At 41.0% G+C, this 8,665-nt stretch overlaps 1 protein-coding gene across 2 annotated transcripts in view; it reads left to right on the forward strand.

Annotated features, from left to right (window-relative positions):
* The window catches only part of IYD (iodotyrosine deiodinase), a 36,057-nt gene that overhangs the window by 8,537 nt on the left and 18,855 nt on the right, over positions 1-8,665 (forward strand). For both annotated transcript variants that reach the window (XM_010707177.3, XM_010707178.3), the window contains exons 2-3: positions 1,356-1,477; positions 4,156-4,208. The gene's annotated coding sequence lies outside the window, so the exon portion shown is untranslated. The remainder of the gene's footprint in view (positions 1-1,355; positions 1,478-4,155; positions 4,209-8,665) is intronic.

The raw sequence follows: 8,665 nt of genomic DNA on the forward strand, positions 1-8,665 counted from the left end.
TAACCTTCTGGAGGAAGAAGATAGGATGCTGCTGCTCAGCAGAAACTAGATCTCTTCCAATTACAGCTGCTCTCACAGAAGCTCTGCCTGGTGATATGTTTTTTTTGGTTTTTTTTTTTTTTGTCTTCCCTATGAAGGTCATGAGAAGGGAAACAGAAACACAAATTGAGCTCTGCTTTAAGGGGATAACCTCTGTGGTATCTCTCTTTTTGCACTGGAAATGTGCAGATAGGAAAAAAACAGTCTTCTTTCCTTTTTGTCTTTTCTTGCTGCAGTACACTGTCTCCCCTGTCTGGCATACTGATTTGCTGGAGGATTCAGGCAGCAATACGGAGGAAAAATCATTAAGTACAAGCAGGCCTTGCTCAGTACTGTATTACGACTGGACTCCTCTTGCCACTTCATATTCTATTTTTTTTTTCCCCACAGCTATCAAAACCCTTCTTGGATAAAACAGTGTCATGTTTCAACAGTGACACTTGCTTCTTTTTTCTCTTCAACCTTCAACCAAGGAGAATGGCTGGAATGGGACTCACCAGTCATCTCTTGGACATGTTAGTAATCTTCCTTGTCGCTGTATGTGCCACAGTCTTTTCTCAGAGCATTTTTTGCATCCTTCAGACTGCATTGCACTGCCGGGATTTCCCAATTGTAAGGTGGTTGTTGCTTTTCTTCTTGTCTAGGCTGAACTGTGCATGAAGCCTTATTTCTGATGCTGAGCTTTGCAGTCATCAAGAGAGAAATCCAGGAGCTATGTGCCGTTAGAACTGTGGCTGTGCTCTTACTTCCAAACCTGAAAGGTGCAACTCAGCTTCTCTCTGCTCTGAGAAGAGCTATAGACTTTTAAAAATGGGCAATGCAAAGAGAATTATAAAATGCTTGGGGAAGGAGCTAAATGAAATAGCACATCTAACAGAAACCTCAGATGTGAGTTAAGCTTTCAGAATCTTTATGGATTATTGTGGGAGAGATTTTGTGCTTTCAGAAGATAATACTGTTGTTGCAGATCTTGACCCACAGTTCACCTAGCCCAGAGTGTTGTTTGTAAGAGTGATGATAGATGAGGATGTAGTGAAAAAGCTGAGCAAGACAACTCTTGTGATGCTTGGTGTTCTCTCAGCCTTCTCCTTTCTGAACTTATTGGTCCCTGGGGACTTCTGTGAGGAAGTCTCTTGAACTGTTCTCTTGAACTGTTGCTTGCTTTTCATTGAGAAAATGTTGCTATTTTCTGGCTGCACCATGACCTTCCTGGGATGCTTAGTTTCTTTTAGCCCTTTAGCAGATATTTTTGTAAATCAAGGCACTCTACATCAGTCATATTTTACTTATCCATGGGTTTGTTTTTTGTTTTGCAGAACTGCAGTGAGAGAGAGATTCTTCCCACTGTCAAAATGGTGCCATTACAGAGGTTGTCTTTTGTCTGGACCTATATATGAACTTTTGGAACCCTCTCAGTATTATAAACGCTTGCATTCAGGTATGTTGATGACTAGGAGGAGGTTTTCTGAGATCTGGAAGTGAAGTGAGGATGGTGGAAAGAGACAGGCCTTGTGAAATGCAGGCCAGCAGGTCTGAGTTGGCACAGAGGCATATTGCCTTCAAATATATAAGCAGTAGTTAGAAAGTGCCGGAATGCAGTTATCCCTTATGTTGAACTATGCTTCTAATTTTAGACTCCAAGAGGAATTTACCTTCAGAGGGATATGATTTGAACTGATTTACTCACTATTATGAAAGAAATCACAACCATCTGAAGAACAGTGTGCTCTCACTTGCTGTGAGGATGTCCAGCCACATCTAGCAGAGCAATTTGCATCAGTAATTACCTGTTATTTCCTGCAAATCCAATTACTTTGCATTAGAATTTAAAATGACTTTACAATTATTGAAGAGTACTTGTTAGTGTGAGAGTAAGCAATGTTTTTATTGTTCCACATTTAAAAAGGAGCAGAGCCTCTTAACCCTGTAAGAAAGCAACTATTTCTGATATGCTTTCTGAGATGCACAGTGTGTGCAAAGGTGCAAACCTTATTTGCTTCATGCTGCTGACTACAACTGCAGTCAACTGATGTTGCTCTTGCACATGAGATAAATTAATTTGCTTCTTAAATTCTATGTACTGTGCACATAACAGTAAATTACCATATACATGATTCCTAAATAGCTAATATGGATTATTCCACTTGTATTATGGAACTATATTTCCTAAAAGATATTTTCTGAAAATTTACTGACCCTGAATTACCTGATGTCTAGTATAAGAGACAGATGATCACAGAGATTGTCTTTCTATCCACCTGAAATGCACTGAATGATAAAAGAGATCATATGTAATGGTGAAGCTAGGGCATCCTATTTTATAGTTATGTCACTGGGACTTTGACTGTTATTTCACTTCAGTGCCTTGGAGAAAATAAATGTGCTCATGTTTCTTACTTCTTGCAAACCAGACCTTGCATGTAGCATAAATGACTTCCCAGCTTTCAAGCATGATTTCACAGACTCAAAGGCTTAATATGAGTGTCTGCTTGGAGGAGGTAGTGCCCTGTAAACTGCTAATAGGAGTCAATGAATCCTGATTGATTCAGCAGGCAGAGAATATTTGATGTTTAAGATCATAAAATATTATGAGAAAATATATTAATTTTACTGTCTGCTGCCTGGAAAAAAAGGATGGATTTCATTAAAAAGAAGAATAAAAACTTGTTTTTCTGTATTATATAAAAACATAATGACATTGTGTAGCTAACTGGAACTGACAGGAGCAATGAAATGTAAGGCCAAGATTCTTCCTACCTTTAACCTTGCTGCAGCTGGAGATAGTGTCATGCACTGAGCAATAATGCTGTGGAAATAGAGACAAATACAGCCATAAAATGAGGGTCTGGAATAAGGTGAGCACGACACAGTTCTTGTCATGTTTGTTGGTGGAATGTTGGAATAAAGCTAAAGTAATCATTACCAAAACCAATAGAAATCTCCAAATTAACAGCGACAACAGAATTTACCCTGGTTATCTTACCCTGAGCATCACTGCTCACTTACCCTATCAAGTTATGGGGTGGATGTGATGGGCAACTGGCAGCAGGAAAGGTGTTTCACTGGTGCTATCCTGCTCCAAAGCCCTCTACCAGCATGCAGAAAAGCCCTGTGATGTCTCCTTTGTCTGACTACTGGTACAGGAAGAACATCAGTGAAAGGGTCAAGGTAATTCAAGTCTTGACCTACTGAAGGGAATACCAGTGTATTTTCACAGAACCTAGATGTCAGCAGGAACCACTAATGTGAGAAGACCTGGTTTTAAGGAGAAGAGCATTTTGCACTATCTGAGGCATTTTGTGCCACTGTTGCCAGGATAATGGGACAGATGGACCAGTGCTTGAATCTGTCCCTGGGGCATCTGTTCCGAGCTTTCTCACACAGCTTTGCTGGGCAATTAAATCCCTGTACCTTCTCTACTAGGAATAATGCTGGGCCAAAACTGGAAGGGACAGTGCTGTACAATTTGTCTGGACTGTTAAATGGTTAACAGCAGAGCTCTTGTTGAGATTAAGTCACAGCAGCAGCATAATGCTGGCTCTGTCCTCATCTGACACTTCCCTGCTGCTCAGAAGGAACCGCTGGGGAAATATGCTTTCACAGGTTGTTGGCTGCACATCCACATCCCTCAGAGCCTTGTGTGATGAGGAATGAGTTGAGGAATAGGGAATAACCAAGTGCTGGTCACATACACGCTCTGTTTTTGCTGTCAGCACAACCCCAAAGGCAGCTGGTGCTTGGTGTGAGGTACAGCTACTTGGGGGTCACCTCAATTAACAGCAGGGCTAGGACAGGGCCTTGCCTGGCTTCACAGATAAAGCTCGGCTACTTTTTCATTTACTGAGAGGAACCTGACTAAAATGAGTAATTGGCTCTTAAGCTACAAAAATCCTCTGGCAAACTGCTGAAGCAAAATCCTCGCTGTGTGTCCCTGATGGCAGTGTGCTATGTGCTGACAGACTGTCTTGTGGTTAGCAGGAACAGGGGAAGTCCATAGCATAGGAAAAGCAGTATATAGTTCCTAATTCTTCTTTAATTTTGGAGTGAAATTACACTGAAAAGCAAATGGTCATGGTCAATATTGAAAAATGAGCTTACTTATCTTTTTGGATGCAGAGACGTTTCTGGCATTGATTAAGTGTAATGGACTGCAGTGCATGGATTGCAAGGTAAGAAATGATTGATCTCTAGTGGGGAGATGCTTGGTTTTAGGGCAGCACCCTGCTGACCTATGAAACTGCATCAGCAATAAATGCAAAGCTGTCCCAAACTCAACCTGCTATAGAATAAACAGGAGTCCTGTTGCTGTTGCAAAACAATCTGGTAGCGTCACAGACTCAGCAGCTCAGCCTGTCACTGTGTCAGTTAGTAGCAACAGAGGCAATGTGGCAAGCTGAGGGTAATTGTGCTGGCAGAATGCCTGGATCTCTGAGTTTACACATTAATAAGCCATGTCATATTCTTTAGAAATATCCATTCATAAATTTTAAAGTAAAATAACCTCTATGGAGTCTGAGTCTCCATTCGTACCAGTGGTTACAGCCATAATGCATCTGTGGTGGGGCAAGACTTTGAACATAGTATTTTCCAGATCTTTCAGAATAGTCACAGTTTCCTTTTTTGAACTTTTCCTCTAATGCCAGGAACCACGTTCCAATTTTTGAAGTAACAGGAGGTTTTTTCAATTTTCATTCAGAAAATAGCTCTTATCCCTGGAGGTATGTAAGTAAAAGGTGGGCAGACACAGTACTGAGGGACTTGGTTCAGTGATGGTACTTTATACATCAGGTTGATGGGTGGACTTGATGACCTGGAAGATCTTTCCTACTCTGGATGATACTGTGGTTCTTTTCAAAAGGCTCTTGTGGCTTGAGGTTTTATGTTGTTTTACTGAGACAGCAAAGGAAAGTGCAACACAGTGGGAAGCAGAGAGGATTTTGCCTATTTAATTAGAGGGTGAACTCTTCAAAGACTTTAAGATCCCAAAGATCCCAAGGAAAAAAAAAACAGCTGAACCCATTTCCAGACCCAAATCACTGATTAGTGTACCGGCAAACTTCAAACTGTTTACTTGTAGCACAGAGTTGTATTTTTCAAACAGTCCACTATCATCCAGTTTCAGAGAGCAATAAAGTGTATACGTTGAGTGAATGGTCTGAATAATTAAGAGGTTTTGGACTAAGTGTTACTGTGAGATATACTGCCTTTCTGCAGACTAGGAAGAGAAAGCAGCAGATTCTTTCCCCAGGAGAAAAAAGGGTAAATGTTAGTTACCCTTTGGCAACCTAGCATGTGGTGGCACTGCAGCCCAAGAAGAGCAATTTGCTGGTTAGCTGCTGTCACAGGTTATGAAATAAGTGTTTGTGCATTGGGTAAAAGCAGCAATAGAGAACAAGAAGTCTTAGATCAGTGATTGGGGAATATTTTTTCCTGGCCCTATGGCAAATGGGAAAATCTCTTTGTCAGGTTCTTTTTGTCAGTGTTTTAAGTTGTGTATAGGCTTGGGAATTATCTTTGGTAGGCTGACTCAGGATAGTGAAGAGGTCAGTATACTGGGTCCCTCAGCATTCTGGTCCCATCAGGGCCCCTGTTGAGCATGCTGACCTGATCATCCAGCTATCCCACTCTCCCCAAATACCAAGGTACTTCACACTATCCAACACTCTAAATATAACACCCATGTTGCCTGAAGTTTACTGGTCAGCATCCATTCTGATCTAGACTGTGTGTGTAGGAGCATGACCACATTCACTTCCTACCTTTGCTCTATGAGCAACAAATGTTGGTGCAAAGCAGAGGGAAAAATTGGAATAGCATCATCCTTTATGCAGCTGAACCAGAGTCTCAATTAGTGTTGGGCCATTGGTGCTACTGATCATATGATAGGAAGAGTTTTGTTTGGAGGCGTTTCTAGGGTGGCCAGTCCACAGTTCAGGTAGAACTGCAAAATGAAAGGTGAGAGAAGTTGGAGGGGGATGGGCAGACCCACTCACAGAGAAGTGGCTGCAAATGCCTTCTGTGGTGAGGACAGCACTTCAGCCTTGTGATAGAATTCCTCAGGAGGCTAGAAGAAGGCTAAAGAAGTTGAAACTATCATTCAAAGCATTTAAAGAAGAAAAAAATTCACCACCACCAACACCAAAAAAACCCCTTTGAACGTTGCTGTTTATAATTACATAGGAATTGAAGTCTTCCTTCTCTTTCATAGCTAGAAAGTGCTTTCCTAGATGAAGTTTTTAGAGGCTCAGATGTAATCAGCTAAGGAACTCTTCAAACAACCTTGCTGTGTTTTGATTTGGTGCAAATAAGAAGCTAAGTAATAGAAATAGCTATTCCAAGAATAGCTAGGGCTTTGAAATGCTGATTTTAAGTGCTGCATGCTGCCATTTGGCTGTCCCATCATAATAATATGGAACGAAAGACAATTTCCCTTTCTATAAGCACTCAGAAAAATACTTACAAACAAATGGAAATAAAAAAAATCCACCTAATTTTTTCTATTTTTTTCCTTATATTTATTTTTCCTGTATTTGTTCTTTATATCAAAATGACAATAGCAGTATTTCTTACATCAGCTACAAAGGATCCAGTTAACAATTTCCTACCACTAATAGTTACTGGATTTACAACAACCATTTGAAAAGTCTGCTCATGTAGGGCACTGCTATAAATTCACTGTAAACACTCATTCTCCTGCACTGTGAAGTGATGATGGGAGGAGGTCTGGGATGATGCCTGTGCTGCAATCAAAGGCGCAGGCAGAGCATGTACAAATGTACCAGTGTCAACGTGGATCTCCATGTCTGGGGATGACGGCTGAAGAGCTGTAGCAGCAGGGGAGCCAGCATGGGGAGCTGCTTGAGTCTTGGGTAAGCTGCTATCTCAAGCCTTTGGCATTGTTATAATTACATGGCTCTGACAACGAAACTGGTTCAGACCTATATACATGCTCATCTGTATCTACAGAAATGCTTCTGCCACACAACCGGCATCTGCCTTTTTAACTTACGTCTCTGCACTTTGACACTGCCTTTCCCTCTTTGGCCCAATATACAGAGGTTTCATTTGATTGGATCTTTTAGCTGGAATCAGTCGTTCTCAACTTACCAGCTATAGGGAGGAGGGCACTGACATCCCCTTCCTTGTCCTTAAACATTCCTACTCTGAAGAGGCTGTAGCAGCTTGTATTAGGATGTGCACTCCCACCTGCTAGATGGCTACTCATAGCTTATGTATTTTGTCTGTGCTAGATGGAATGATCCATATGCATAGCCCTTTAATTATTCTTGCTTTTCCCTGTGGTCTTGTACCAAGCAAGAGTAAGGGGCCAGGCTGCATGTGGGCCACATGTTGGATGTACATGATTTAAGCTATTTTTTGAAATCACAAATATTTTTAGGACCGCTATTGTTCCCTTAGATATGAGTAATGGTTTATCTGGTAACATGGATCCTAATAAATGGACTATTTTTTTTAGAAATGTCTTAATGAATCATATCGTCTACTGTTCGGTTATTTCTTCTGCCCTGCAACTGAAGGGCGCTATACTGAGGACAAATGGAAAGATTACTCTATTGCATTGTTGTCTCATGCTTTCATTGCTATGGGATGTAATTGCATTAGCTTCTGTACTGTTAGATTTCAAAAGGCTAGTTCATAAACAGTAATAACATTTGTGGCAATCTGAGCTAAGTTAATGAAAAAGATAATCAAATCTAATGCTACAGGGCATGATATCTGATATCTCTAGGGGGGTCATGAAGAGATCACGCAGCTGACTCAGGGAAGGGAAGGAGGCATTTGTATGGGAGAGTGCAGAAGAGTAAAGAGATAGCAGAAGACTGAGGGTCACCTTGCTCAGAAGAGCTGTGAGCTGGTCGCTGATGGAGGCAGGAGGGTATGCACTAGGCATATCACAGGGATGAAGATGCTTATCAAGCTAATGATATTTTTAGTAATGCTAATGGTGAAGTATAAGTTTCAGCTGATCCCAGACATTTGTCTCTATGTGTTGATTGGGAAATTGGATTAAGTATTTTGTCTGTGCTTTTGCCTCGCCTGTACATACTGAGTTGGTGGCTGATCATGGGTGGCATTTGAATAAGATTTTTTTGTTTGTTTCTCAGTAAACCTCAATTTCATGCTGGAACTCACTTCTGAGACTGATGCCAATGGAAAAATTTTTGCATATTGAAGACAGTTCCCAGTGGCTGCATTTTCCTGCTTGTAATTATGTTTGCAGCAAGTTGTCCATGTGGACACTCACTGCCACATTTTGTTGTGTCATTTAATGGTCCCAGCAAAAGCATGTGTACTGATCAGTATCAGAAATAGCACACACTTTCCTTCTGTGTGTGCAACTAATAAAGTTCACCAAGATGGACATGACATGGTAACTGAAGATAGCACACAACAAGTCTCACAGACTTGTGCTGTATTTATTGTACTTACCATCTCCATCCTACTCTGCTCTCCTGTATATTCCATGTTAACATTCTTTTTCTGCTGATCATCCAGTGCTATAGCCTGTGTTTATCCAAGGCCAAGTGTAGAAAATGAGCTAAAGAGAGAAGGCTGGGGACTTCACAAAGATCTCCCTCCTTCCATATATCTTAAATTTATCTTA

Source organism: Meleagris gallopavo, chromosome 2 (assembly GCF_000146605.3).
Source record: "Meleagris gallopavo isolate NT-WF06-2002-E0010 breed Aviagen turkey brand Nicholas breeding stock chromosome 2, Turkey_5.1, whole genome shotgun sequence".
Lineage (NCBI taxonomy): Eukaryota > Metazoa > Chordata > Aves > Galliformes > Phasianidae > Meleagris > Meleagris gallopavo.